This window comes from Spea bombifrons, chromosome 1 (assembly GCF_027358695.1).
Source record: "Spea bombifrons isolate aSpeBom1 chromosome 1, aSpeBom1.2.pri, whole genome shotgun sequence".
In the NCBI taxonomy this organism is placed as follows: Eukaryota; Metazoa; Chordata; class Amphibia; order Anura; family Pelobatidae; genus Spea; species Spea bombifrons.
Window position 1 is genome coordinate 101,292,170 of NC_071087.1, and position 13,751 is coordinate 101,305,920.

A 13,751-nucleotide genomic window follows, 5' to 3' on the forward strand; every position below is an offset into this window, starting at 1 on the left:
TAATTATCAATTAAATTTGGTTAATTGGTTGATTAAGTAACTAAGAGGACAATTACTTTTTCACATAGGACCAGGTAGGCTTGGATAACTTTTTCCCTTCTATACAGGAACCATCATTTAAAAACAACATTTTGTGTTTACTCATGTTATCTTTATCTAGTATTAAAATGAGTTTGATGTCCTGAAACATTTAAGTGTAACAAATACACAAAAGTAGAATAAATTGGGAAGGGGGTGAATACTTTTTCACAGCACTGTGCAGAATATAAAATGTCAGTGGAGGAATTCCTTATGTAGGATATAAAGTAGATAATGCCTCAGTTGGGAGACCTGAAATGCATTATGAAGACTGGGCAAAAGATCAATACAAGTAAATACAGTAAAGTCATTTAAGCAAGCATGGGGTAGGCATAAGGCCAAGCTAGATATAGGATAAGGGCAAGTACTAAAGGAAAGTACTCAGAGGTTGGGCAGACTGGATGGGCCTACTGGTTCTAATCTGCCGTCACTTTCTATGTTTCTAAGTATACATGTATGAGACCATGTCATACATGTTTTTGGGAGTAGAACCATTATAGTTGTGGAGAAAGGGTCAGATTTCAGGGTTCTCTATCCTGAGTATTTTTTCCCCCAATTTCTGCTTGGAACATACAAGGTGATTGAATTCCCATGTTCACACTTTTTTTTGCACATTTAAGTTTTTAATATTCTAATTTTTTTGCACTGCTTTCATCAAAGAGCATTATAACATTACCAGAGATACCCTTTTCCTATTAGGAACAAAATGCATTTGACACAACAAATGCATTTGACACAACAAATGCATATCCCACGAAGATATCTGAAATAAATTTAGGACAGAGGAGAGGTGCTAGAAATGAGGGGTGGTGACAAAAGAAATTAAAGTAATTAACTAAGATGAGGAAGTAGACTGGGTGAAATGGAGGTTACAAAATACATAAATATGAATGGGATTGCCAGAAAGGATTATGTCTTCCTTGCAAGATGCATGAAAATGTCAGACACCAGAGTACCCTCCAAGCATATTGAGATCCCTTAGTGTTTACTGATAATTTTCATCCCAAAAATTATTCATTATTTTAGTAGCCCTCCTCTGAACTCTCCCCAGAATATCAATATCCTTCTGCAGAACTGTACACAATACTCATGGATGCCCATTACATCATTTTGTGAAGGCTATAGTGGTGGCAGAAGGATCCAGCACAGGTTTAATATATGAGGACAAGAAAATATATTTTAATGGTGCACTGCTTTAAATAAATGCTGTATATTAATAAATAACCACAGTGGGCATGCTAAATATAAGCTGCATTGCAATACATTTCAGACACTACATTAGGTATTATGGATAGTAATATCCATACTTAATCCCATTGCTAATGGTTGGGCACACATGAAATATATATATACATACATACATATTACAATGTTTTTCCTGCGTAAGCAAAGTATTAAATAAAAATATAAAAAGTAGATTTTGTTACATTTTTATCTATTAATAAAAAAAAATTGGAAGGAAGTTAACATTAAGTAAAAGTAACTGTTATTTCTTCTTAGCCTTGAGATCATAGTTGAAAATACATGTAGTCAAGTATGCTGTGTGACATTTTAGAATATTTGCAACTTTCATATCAGTCAGAAATAAAGCATCTAAAAATAAAAATTTTAGTCTAAAGTTTTTCTTTCCTAAACTAGCGATTTAAATAATAATTGGAAATGTGCATGTCATGATATGATTTAGTCTTATAAAGCAGTTATTTTTGGTTTTAATAGGCATTAATAAATAGGAAATTATGCATTGCACTGAATAATTAATACATGAAAATACAATGTATTGCAGGCCAAGACTGCCTGTCTTGCACACTGTGCAAATACCCAGTGGTACAGTGGCCGAAAGAGCAAAATACTGGATACAGGCGTGCACATGCTGTGAGAGCATAAAAGGTAATGTGTTGAAACTAGCCAGCAGCTGCACTCACGTCATTTGGCAGCCACTAGCCTAAGTGCCAGGATAGCTTAGTCATCCTGATGTATTGTGATTTCTTATCATGACTTTATACTTGGTTGACCCTGTGTTGTTTAGCGTCCAGTAAAAACCGTTGCAAACCTAAATTTATGTCCTAAAAATGTTACATTTATATAAAATCTAAAATTCCTTACACGTAGGTTAAAAATACACAAAAAAATAAACACATTAAATGGAGCATTATAATTTAATTATTATTTAACTAATATATGAGGGCATTTTACACAGAAGTGCTGTTTCTGGCTAAATGTACGCTTAGCTTTACGCTGGAAACATACAATACATTTCTCATATATTACAAGGGTACAAATTCTAACATTCTGGTAGGTGCTTGGTGTAAGCCAATACACTTCACACTCCTCTGGCTTTGAAATGGTACATTAAGTTTTGTATGTGTGAGAGGAACGCAGTATGCAATTCTACCTTATAATTTATGTGTATCAAAACTATATTTAATTTACGAGGGGATAACCAGTGTGGGTCCCAGCTCTTGTCCCTGGTCAGTACTTGTCCTTTTATGTCCATATGATTTTAGATAAACAGGAAAAGAAATCCGCAACTCACTCATGAGGCTTTGAGGTTAAGGGCTAAAGCATAGAAAGGAGACAATCTTAATTCTGTACCATTAATTATATCCTGCAAGGTCACAACTATCAGTGAAGAACAAGCATTTAAGGCTCCCAAAAATCTTTGTGTCACCTTAATACCAATGTCTTGGCATCTTGAACAGCAACTCACTCTGAGTCTACATAAGCTTTACAGATGAAGTGCCTAAAATCACTCAGGAGGTGGTTAATTTTCACCTACACACATGAGACTAAACAAGGACATTTACATTATTTCACTGGAGGCTTTTTAACAAAAATATGGGGTTCATTGCAACATACCGTATATGGTAGACATATATGGTAGAGGGGGATATAATGACACAATCACAATAAAAAAAAATGTGCACTAAGTTCATGACAAATTCATTAAACAGTTACTGCTACAGGTGACTGGACAGGAGAACTTTAGACACCTGTAATAGTCAATCATTCACTTATTAAGTATCTCTGTTGACATATTATAGTTAATCTTTGACAAGTTTTTTAGTTGGCTGTATGATTTTTGCCCTATTTAAATATTTAATCTATTAGATGTTTCTAGAGAATATATTTAGCATATACAAAACATTTATTACGCTAAATGTTTTAACCAAAAACTGACCCAATCCTTTCGGGGCACTCATTACAAATCACCGTGAATAAATATTCACACTGTATAAAGTACAGAGAAAAGATTTTAAAATGATTTGCTTCTAGTATTTTCATGCCGCTAAACCTCAGATTTTCAAAACAAACACGAATATATATATTTTTACAACACAATCAAGAAGCCCTATCAAATGTAATGTTTATGCATTTGTAATTGTATTGTTAACTGTTGCTTCTTGGTTGCAAATTATTTCATAACGCAATAAACAAATAAGTAGTTTATTGCTGCTGATTATGTACTTTTTATATTTGTTACTGTTAACTTTGCCTTCCTCTCTTGAGGGACTGACTACTTTATATCTAGAAACCTCAGGTGTGACTTGAAAGTGCATATTCACAGATCAGTAAGTAAACAGTTCAACAAATGAGGACCTTGCTGGGATTTTTAACCCTAGTCCTTAATATTTCATTATATCTGAAACTCTTAGTGGCATTATTCTTAGAATGACTTGAATGCTGTTAACTTGCTTAATCGTATGCTTTCAAGTTGCCATTGAATATTTTGGTTCTTCAAGAGGCCATGTGTTCGATGGTAGATTTGGCACATTGGAAATAAATAATCTTTCTGGCATACTGTTAAATGGTTAATAGTTGATCCAGATCTATATGAGAAAACCCCCCCCATTAAAAATGGATGACAGCAAAGGTGATTGCGCACTGAAAATATGCTAATTGCATGCTGAAAATATGCTATTGTAAAAGATGAATATGGTGTAATGGGGCAATGGAGCATGAAGGAGTAACAAAAAATATAATTACAGGATTGAGTAAATACTCAAGAAATCTGAATAGCAAGGGGGCGGATAAACTGGGAAAATTGTAGCTATAGCATTTCTAATGGATTAATATGAACTATAATGGAAGGCCGACAACAGTAGTGCAGAAAAGACAGAATTATTGATTCCACAAGTAATAGCCAAGGAAAGGCAAGACAGAAACCGAGTAAGGAATCAAGTATGAAAACAGGAATGTAAATGACAAATCTTTTTACCGGGCTTTCCTTTCAAAAAGCTTGAAACAAAGGTACAGTTGTATAAAAGTATGTTTCAGCAAAACCGCAACATTCAGTTTTTATATATTTTTTTCTAATTATCTTTAATACATGTAAACATTAATATGTATTTAGTTATGGTTACTTTGTTCTATATTTTCATTTATCACATTCACTAGCAATGGCCACAGATTAATCTGAAGGCGGTAAAGGGTTGGTACAAAATGGGGTATACGCATCGATTTCAAACATTACATCTGACCTTTCCGAGTCAATAATTTGCTCTAAAAATATAAATATATGGATTTATAAAGCAACATATTTCATAGTTCTGTACAATGATGCTGAACCATATATCTGTATGATGCTATTTAACTGAAGTGATGCAAAAATGCATTGTACAAGGTTCTGCAAAATGTTCCAAATTAAATAAGAATAAAAGAAACAGGTGCTTTAATAATACAATGCGCTGCTACATTTTGTATTATGCTAGTTAGTAATTATTAATTATTACCAACCAAGTAAGGTACCTTGTCTGTATTTCTAATTGAGTCAAATATATGGTTAGCAGTGCTTAAAAGCTGATTAGATAAGTACTAAAGAGAGGGTGTGGGCCTACCTATTATTAATATGAGTGTGATACCATGGAAAACACTTAAAATTATGATATTTAATCATAGTCCTTTTCTGATTGACCGACTGAGTTTAAGCTTACAACAGTAAAAGGCATAATGTACCTTTAATCTAGAGCACTTAAATAAAACATTTACCACTTTTCTAGCGAATGTTATAGTCCTTATTATGAAAAAGCCACCAGGATGCAGCAATAAAAAAGCTGAGACACCATCACTCCACATCAGAGCTACGCTATGTGTATATTCTATGTGAATCCCCTCAGCATTTTCATAATGTAGTTCATGCGCTTTAAGTTAACACATCTGTTCTGTGAAGCCTCAACTTGTGGTGAAATTTAACAACTGAGTTGAAAATAGCCAAAACATAGAGGAGCGATGACTCCCCCCAGATGTATAGGGTATCCTTTTGAGTCTTAATGCTTTTTAAAATAGTTAATGGTTTTTTCACCCTTTTTCCAGAGCATAATTAGTACTTTTAAAGCAATGTTATGTGGAGCAGGAATATTTTCAAGAAAAGCTGAGGCGTATTTGCTGAGGTGCAACTCAGAGCCGCCATGGACCACTAATATATCTGTCTTAGTCTCTCAACTTCCGTCTTGTCATACCTTTTAAATGTATGTACTGTAAGACGCCATGCATAAATTGTTTTCACTATACAGATAAAATGTAGTAATAATAACAATAACTATATAGTTGAGCTGCTTACTTTTTATTTCAGTCCAGCTTGGTTTTCATTTCATAAGAATTCAATTAAGCTGACATTTACAAATACACAAGTTATTTCTTTTCAAGACATTGTTTAAGCTTACATTAAAAGCCTTACTCCCTTTCACCTAGAAGACATAGAGTGGAAAACTGCAGATGCTTGCTATGGTCAGCAAGATGTGATATCAAGCTCTCCAACATGGTCAAATGAATAAGCTCCTCAGTATCTTTACAAAAGAGTTTTTTGAAAGAAGTTAAACCAAAAATATTCAAGGGAACGTGTAAATTATTAGATGGTGCACATTTCTGGCTGGCCTTTTTTCTTTCAGGCTTTGCTGCATTCCAAATGTAACCTTTTTTACATAACTTTTGAACTTTGAATAGTATTTCATGCCTTTGGAATGCATGCTTATCAGTATTAAAAAAATGTTCATTGTAATTTTAAAGTGATATTTCATTTATAATTGGGTTTACATAAGTAGATTTGTCTGACACCATTGCAGCTGTATGCTTCAATAATATGATCAACAAGAAAACATCACAGAAGATCAAGTTGGGACCCCACAAAAGCAAACATTCTGTACTGATATAGCAACAATGCATTAGCTATTTCTCATATTGTTTAAGCATTTGCAAAAACACTGGCAGTTATTTCAAACATGGAGAAGCTACACTTAATATCGGCAGAAGGAAAGATGTCCCTCAATACCACCCAATGACGATCAAATAAACATATGTAGACTGATTAGCAGAGTAGCTTAGACATTTGAAAAATAACTAAACGCTCATAGCAAATGCTTTGTCTCGCCCATCTTGTTGAACCTATTTTGATGAAGTAAAATATATTAATACAGATACATATGGGTGTAGATTTGCATGCATTCAACACTAGGTGGCAGTGATATGTTAGTGGTAGTTATAGGCCACCTTTACAAAAACGCCTACAGATTTCTTGTTTTATTAGTCAAAGCAACATTAGGCCCTTGGTAAAGTGCTAATTATGAAATAATTCAACGTAATTTAATAAAAAATAGCTGCTTGTTAACACTGGCAGCTCCTGTCTTGCCTATTTGCCCTTGAGTATAGCACAATTTCAAGATATGCCCTTCTCACCCACTTCATAGACAAAGATAATGGGGTTTTGTAAAATAAGTGATTCTAGGGCACAGTTATAAAAGTGGTCCTATCACGAATGGAATGGTCCAATCACCACATTTTATGTTGATAAAACCACTATTTAAACATTATTCTCTACTTAGTTAAAGAATCCATCTTAACAGAAATCACTTTGGTAGAAATGTATAAGATTCTATAGATTTGCGTCTAAATACATGATGTATATATTATGTACACATTATATATTATAAACCATAATCAAGATAATATAATGATATGTTTCATTTCACCATTTGGACAGTAATGAAAACAATACGTTTATTAATCCATGCTAGTTGTATTTCATAGACAGAACAGAACAGCATATTCCTTTTTTGTGAATCTGGAGAAATAAATAATTTAGCATAATTCAAAGGACTAAATCTAAAAGTCACCGCCAAACATTTGAAGAGTGTTCCAGAACTCATAAAAATAAAAATTGTTCTAACATATTTTGCCCATGACTAGGTTTCAATTTCAATACTGTTATTATTCTTAATTTATTTTTTCTGGATACTATAATTGCTACAGATTGTAAGTCTTTTGGACCTAGAGAATCATTAGTACTGTCGGCATTATGCTTCCTGTAATATGTTTTGTATATCCAATATCCATATAATGCTATGTTTACTTGCCAGATATATATTTGATTTAATAATATATAAAATAAATCAAGGTCATAAAAAGTACTGGAAATCTGGAGATAAAGGTAAAACAAAAAAGCATATTTACTTAACATTTAATTTACAGTTAATAAAAAACAAGCATATAGTATAACAGTCACTCTGATCATAAAATATAAAGTGAACAAGGACATAAAATGGGGGAGTAATATTCCTTTAGGTCAGGATTTTCCACACCATATAGGTCTGTTCATATATCGGTTATTGTCTGATTGACCCATTGCACAGAGCTATAGAATATTTTGTGGCTATATATAAAAATATAATAGCAAAGAATAATTACATTTGAGATGTCTGTCTTTTATATTCTGAACTTGTATGTTAGGGTAAATAATAAGGACTAGCTATGTTAAAAAAAACCCATAAAAGTCTCGATGAGATATTTCAGTATTAAAAAAAGCATATTTAATACGTAACTATATAATAATGCTTGGATTCTAAACTATAAACCAGGTATCCAAATATCTGGAACACTTATATATGCTACCAAAAAAATCAATACCATCACAAGATATACGTCAAAGATCAATGCTGCCTCCTCCTGACCTTGAAAAAATCCCTCTAAAAGAATAACTGCATATGTGCTTTAACAAGAGAAAACAGAATGTCTTACTTATGCTGTATGTTGATCAGGTGGTCATCAGAAGTGATCTGGATCGAATGTGTTCCTTGTACTGCAATGGATCAGTTGAAACAAGGCTGGCTAGCGGTACGAGTGGCACGTAGCACTCATCCTGTTAACCATGAAATGTGCATTGGCAGTTTGACATGTTCACTCATTTCGCTTCTCCCATCACCTTCCTGACAATTCAATTCAGTCCTTTTGATAATGAACTAGAAAGAGAAAAGTTGACTAAGAAATGGGGACTTATCCTGAAACAGTTTTCTTTTCCTGGTGGTGGGGGATTCATCAAAATGAAGCAATAGCTTTGATGCAACAAGGCCACCTACTGTTAATTCCCTTTGTATTTGAAAATCAATGTCATTTTATTTTTAACACACCAAACAAAAGATGCCAAATTACATAAACCTATCTAGCCCTTGCCCCTTGTCTCACTGTTTCTGCCTCTCACTCATTACCTTTCTCTCTTGCTACTGTTATGATCTTAAAAAAAAACATTTAAATTCACTCATTCTCCTTCATTTTATTCTATGGAAACATCACTGAATAATGCATCAAATCACTTTTTACAGTAGGGTTTGAATTGTTTTAAATGAAAGGGACGCACCATTATAATAATATGGGAAAAGGTAACCTAACAATGCCTTTTAATTATTTTCAAAATACAGAATGAGGCACATCATTTATATTGTTTGCTTAAAAATCATAGCAGTTGCTAAATGTTTATCAGCAAGTGCAAAAATGAAAAAAGGCGCAACCAATAATTCCCAAATCTTCATAAAAATGGAGGAGTTGTGGGCTCTGGTTTACACTTGCTGTGTATACAGCGCGGTATTTATATATATATATATATATATATATATATATATATATATATATATATATATATATTAATGCTGCTCTAGGCCTAACCCAGGGAAATGCCGCAACCGTCCCCTCCTAACCTTTATTTTTAATGCTGTGTGCTGGGATATAATGTCATTTTAATGACTACAGGGTTTTTAGCAAATTTGCTAAGTTGTTTAGGTTGAAAAAAATATTAAAAATGGGAATATTTTTGAAAATTTTAGAAAAAAAAATACTTAAAATATATATTGTATATATATATATATATATATATATATATATATATATATATATATATACACACACACACACTCACACCAGCTGTCTCCTTGAACTATCTCTACCTCTCAAACAGTGTGAAGCAGAGAAAGGCTGTGATCACTACCATTGGCATTGTTGATACATATGCACAGAAAAAGTGTATAATATGTGAGGGAAATATAAAAATATAAAAAAACACCTGCCACCCTCGATGCCAGAGCAGCAAAAACAAACTGTAAATGAAGGGTCCCGGTGCTTCTGTGTTCCATACTGATGTGAAGTGACAGGTATGTGGGTATGGATGTCTATGTTTATGTTTACGTGAGCAAGGATGTGTATGTAAAGGTGTGTGTGAGCATTGATGTGTAAGTGTGTGAGCATAGATGTGTATGTGTAAGTGTTTGCGTGTGAGCATGTATATGTAAGTGGTGTGAGATGGAGTGTGTGTTAGCATTAGTGGTGTGAGCGGAAGTGTGTTTTAGAATCAGTGTGTATGTTAGTATGAGTGAATTTGTGTTAGTATGCATACATTTGTGTAAGTGTGTTTACATATGTGTGCCAGAGTGTGTGTTGGAGGGGGCAGGGTAAGGGGCAAGCTGTTTGGGGACAAATATGGCACAGATAAGCTGTTTGGGGCCACTGACACGCTAGAGCAAAGATGCATTTACAAGCTGTTTGGGAGAAAAGGTGCCAGCATGGGACATGACAGTGTTGTACGCAGAGAGTACGGGATGGTGTTGCATGCAGGAGGAAGAGAAGATGGATACTTTCCATGAATGGTCTTGTTTCCCACCCAAACACTGTGCCTTTGTGTCATTAAAGGCAAAGAAACTTCAGGAAAAGTTAGGTAGAAATTAAGAGAATTGATCACACTTTCCCCTTTGCCTTTAAGTGATTTGCTTTAATATTTAATCATATTTAATGATTATATGTTAAATTTTAAATAAAATGGTTTTAATTTAAGAATATACTTACATCCTTAAGTATATTCTAAAATATAAAGCATTCACTTTTATAACTTTACCTGAACAATTCAGGTGGGCTTGAGTTTTCCAGCTTGGGCAGGCTTATTAAGTGGGGTGGTATGTGAGCAGCTTGGCTTGTGCATGGGTTTGATAAACCAAACTCCTTGTGTTGTTTAACACCAGCTCGACTTCTTCTGCAGAAAGACTAGCTATCTCACCTCTATTAATAACATTTGCTGCCCCCCGGTACATGGTTAGATAATATTATTCAATGCAGGTGGAATATATTTGTCTGTTTAGATTCTGTGTAACGGTTTCTATGTATTTTATGTTTTAGGGATTTCATTACAAATTGACCTGAGGGATAAGTCACGTAGATAGGTCACGTAAATAGCGATCTTGAGTATCAACTGTACATGCAAAACATATTCCCACATATTTGATATTTTGATGTAAAGAAATTTTAGGCAAAACAAAGTCAAACCATTACCCACCATTACTTTGTATTTTTGAAATTTTATTCTCTCAACACTGTAACACAAAGAGAGGGGTCTGACAGGTAGCTAAAAAGTAAAATGATGGCTGTTTGTGTTATGATTCCTTTATTTAGTCTAATGAGCTCAGCTTTTCAGTAGCCACTATGAAGAGGAAATGAAGCGATGGCCTGAATTAGAGTAACAGAGGTGCCATGTGACAAGCTTAGGTGTGACTTGATTGAATTCTAACCATTCCAGACATCCTTGGAGAAGAAACAAAATCAGAGAAAAAGCTGAAAACATCTAAGTAAAAATAAAGAGAGGGATTAAAAACACCAAAAGTTTACATTTGATTCACTAGAAGACAAATGAAGTCTCTATATTATTCAAATTTGCAAAACATGGACTGGAGCTTTTTGCACTTTTGTTGTCTTGTTTTCAATCATACATTCCACTATATATATAATCATTTAGTATAAAAAATTCTACATAGCCAGTGCAAGAAAATGACATATAGGTATTTGTCCTGATTTTGGACATCTCATATGACTTGTATTTTCATCAATGCTCATCACTGTATCCAAACTAGGTTTTTACATTTTTTTAAATGTGATATGCTGTGAGTTGGATCCTAATAGTGGCTAGAAAAACCAAAACTGGTAAGGAACCATGTACATTTTTTTAAAATTTGACAACCCAAAGTATTTTACAGCTGATCATTTTTAACAAACACATTCAGTCGTGTAACTAGAAACCACAGGGCCCTGGTGCAAAAATTGCAATATAGCCCCCCAACTTCAACAGCTGGTCTGTGCCATCATTGCCCCAAACAACTTGTCTGTCCCTTCTTTGCACCCCCTTCCAACATACACTCTGGCACACATATGTAAACACACTTACACAAATTACACACACCTACTCATACTCACTAACACATACACATTCATTCTAACACACACTCCATCTCACCCACTTACACATGCATGCTCACACACAAGAACCCACACACCCATGCTCACAAACAATTACACATCCATGCTCACACACACACAATCACACATCCATGCTCACACACACAATAACATATCCATGCATACACACAAAATTACACACTCATGCTCACATAAATACATATATACAAACACACATACATGCATCTGACCTACCTCCCGCCCTCCACTTACCTCTCACCGCTCCTGCAGCTTTCTCTCCGGCTGTACGCATACTTTGCAAGCAGCCTCTGTTGCACTGCATCACGCTACATCACGTGACCCCGATATGTTCCTGTCTTGCTATGCCAGTTCAAAATAGATTAGAAAAGGGCCCTTCCGACCTGGACTGGTGCACTGCAGGTCGGAAGTGTCCTAACTATTTTGAAATGGTATGAGGAGACGAGAAGAAGGGGTGATTGGCCATTCAATCACCTGTATTTTTGTCCTATAGCCTTCTCTTTTTTGGCTGTGGACGTATACTTCAGTGAGATAGTTTTAAACTAATTCACTATATGTTTCATACTTTATGTTGGTTTTAGCAGTAAACCATATGATCAGACTTTTTTGCAATCATTGTAGTTGTTGTTGAGTCTTTTCACCCCCTGCCAAAAGACGACTGGCAAAGTGCAGCGTTTGTGGAAGACCAGCAGCCTCTTAACCACTTCTTTATTGAAAAAAAAAAATGTCTGAACATGAGCAAAAAGATACAGAAATTTCAAGGTTAAAGACTGGAAAAATGTCCTTTACTGACAGATCCAAATTTGACAATTTGGGCTGCAATCAAATGGTAAGGAGACAACTGCATGAGAGGCCAACACCACAATGTGTAAAATGGTGTAGGAATGCTTTACCAATACTGGAGTTGGTGCACAAGATCAAATACACCAAAGAAACGTACTACTTTATTCTACAAATAAATTCTATAGGGGAGGGGGCGAGCAAAAAGTCCACCTCCCCTGGGCCAGTCTTCAGGGGACTGCCAAGGCAGCTGCATGATTGTGCTCTCCCAAAACCAGCCCTGGCTGGCAGGCGCCCCCGTGGGCAGTGCGCATCCAGGCAGGGCTAGTTGGGGATATCACAATTCCCCCTCCAACCGGCCCAACATTAGGGAGTGCGAGGTCTGTCAATTCAGACCTTGGCTTCTGTTCTCCCTAACCACTATGCGCCGGCAAATGATGCAGAGCGCTGGAATATGACATCACCCTGGCGCTCTCCATCAATAGCTGACACATAGTGATGAGGGAGCACTAAAGCAGAGGCCTGGAGTGACAGACCTTGCGCTCCCATTACAGGATGGAAGATAGAAGATGATGGAAGATAAAAAAAGTAAGAGATGGGGAGAAAAGGGTGTAAGGGCTGTGTATATGTGCGTGTTTGTAAGCTGGTGTGTGTGTATGGGCAGTGTGTGTGTGTGTGGGCAGTGTGTGTGTGTGTGTGTGTGGGCAGTGTGTGTGTATGGGCAGTGTTTGTGTGTGGAGGGGGACAGTGTGTGTGTGTGTGGGGACAGTGTGTGTGTGTATGGACAGTAACCTCTGTAAAAAAAATAGCTGGGGGGCACAATTTTCCATTCCTGCCTCGGGTGCAAAAGGAGCTAGCTACGGCTCTGCTTAATTTCTTCAGCACCAAGCCAGCAATGCTAGCTTCTGCTGACAAGGGAGAGTTCAAGCTGTCAGGCAGAGAGATGTCCCTGGTATTGTTAAAAAAAAATATTTGTGTCATGCCTACCTGTCCGGCTGGGGTCCCTTGGCGTTCCTCGCGCCCGTCCTCCTCGTGTGTTGCCGTGCATGCGGCACGCACACGAGGGGGCGTGCGTGTCGAGCAGGCACGCCTCCCTGCCACTGACAGTCCTGATCAGGCTGCCGCAGCATGTCAGCGGCGATCGGAGAGACGATCCGCCGCTACATGCTCGCGGCACCCGACCATTACCTCTTCTGCCTGTGTGTCGCCGCTGCGTCGCTCGCGGCGGCAGCACAGGCAGAGAGGACATTGTGGTTAGCCGCCGCAGGCATGTCCACGGTGGCTGTCTCCTTCCCTCTCCTGCCTGTGTGGCGCTTCCGCGTCATTCGCGGAGGTACCACAGGCAGGAGGGTTTGTTTTGTTTTGTTGCCATCGCCACA